This window comes from Schistocerca americana, unplaced genomic scaffold, assembly GCF_021461395.2.
Source record: "Schistocerca americana isolate TAMUIC-IGC-003095 unplaced genomic scaffold, iqSchAmer2.1 HiC_scaffold_124, whole genome shotgun sequence".
Lineage (NCBI taxonomy): Eukaryota > Metazoa > Arthropoda > Insecta > Orthoptera > Acrididae > Schistocerca > Schistocerca americana.
The window spans coordinates 22,501-24,230 of NW_025725308.1; positions in this window are offsets into that span (position 1 = coordinate 22,501).

The following is a 1,730-nucleotide window of genomic DNA, read 5'->3' on the forward strand; positions in this document are numbered from 1 at the left end:
TAACCCGTATTGTGCCTTAACCTAACCCGTATTGTGCCTTAACCTAACCCACGTTGTGCCTTAACCTAACCCACGTTGTGCCTTAACCTAACCCACGTTGTGCCTTAACCTAACCCACGTTGTGCCTTAACCTAACCCACGTTGTGCCTTAACCTAACCCACGTTGTGCCTTAACCTAACCCACGTTGTGCCTTAACCTAACCCGTATTGTGCCTTAACCTAACCCGTATTGTGCCTTAACCTAACCCGTATTGTGCCTTAACCTAACCCGTATTGTGCCTTAACCTAACCCGTATTGTGCCTTAACCTAACCCGTATTGTGCCTTAACCTAACCCGTATTGTGCCTTAACCTAACCCGTATTGTGCCTTAACCTAACCCGTATTGTGCCTTAACCTAACCCACGTTGTGCCTTAACCTAACCCACGTTGTGCCTTAACCTAACCCACGTTGTGCCTTAACCTAACCCACGTTGTGCCTTAACCTAACCCACGTTGTGCCTTAACCTAACCCACGTTGTGCCTTAACCTAACCCACGTTGTGCCTTAACCTAACCCACGTTGTGCCTTAACCTAACCCACGTTGTGCCTTAACCTAACCCATATTGTGCCTTAACCTAACCCATATTGTGCCTTAACCTAACCCATATTGTGCCTTAACCTAACCCATATTGTGCCTTAACCTAACCCATATTGTGCCTTAACCTAACCCATATTGTGCCTTAACCTAACCCATATTGTGCCTTAACCTAACCCATATTGTGCCTTAACCTAACCCATATTGTGCCTTAACCTAACCCATATTGTGCCTTAACCTAACCCATATTGTGCCTTAACCTAACCCATATTGTGCCTTAACCTAACCCGTATTGTGCCTTAACCTAACCCGTATTGTGCCTTAACCTAACCCGTATTGTGCCTTAACCTAACCCGTATTGTGCCTTAACCTAACCCGTATTGTGCCTTAACCTAACCCGTATTGTGCCTTAACCTAACCCGTATTGTGCCTTAACCTAACCCGTATTGTGCCTTAACCTAACCCGTATTGTGCCTTAACCTAACCCGTATTGTGCCTTAACCTAACCCGTATTGTGCCTTAACCTAACCCGTATTGTGCCTTAACCTAACCCGTATTGTGCCTTAACCTAACCCGTATTGTGCCTTAACCTAACCCGTATTGTGCCTTAACCTAACCCGTATTGTGCCTTAACCTAACCCGTATTGTGCCTTAACCTAACCCGTATTGTGCCTTAACCTAACCCACGTTGTGCCTTAACCTAACCCACGTTGTGCCTTAACCTAACCCACGTTGTGCCTTAACCTAACCCACGTTGTGCCTTAACCTAACCCACGTTGTGCCTTAACCTAACCCACGTTGTGCCTTAACCTAACCCACGTTGTGCCTTAACCTAACCCACGTTGTGCCTTAACCTAACCCACGTTGTGCCTTAACCTAACCCACATTGTGCCTTAACCTAACCCATATTGTGCCTTAACCTAACCCATATTGTGCCTTAACCTAACCCATATTGTGCCTTAACCTAACCCATATTGTGCCTTAACCTAACCCATATTGTGCCTTAACCTAACCCATATTGTGCCTTAACCTAACCCATATTGTGCCTTAACCTAACCCATATTGTGCCTTAACCTAACCCATATTGTGCCTTAACCTAACCCATATTGTGCCTTAACCTAACCCATATTGTGCCTTAACCTAACCCATATTGTG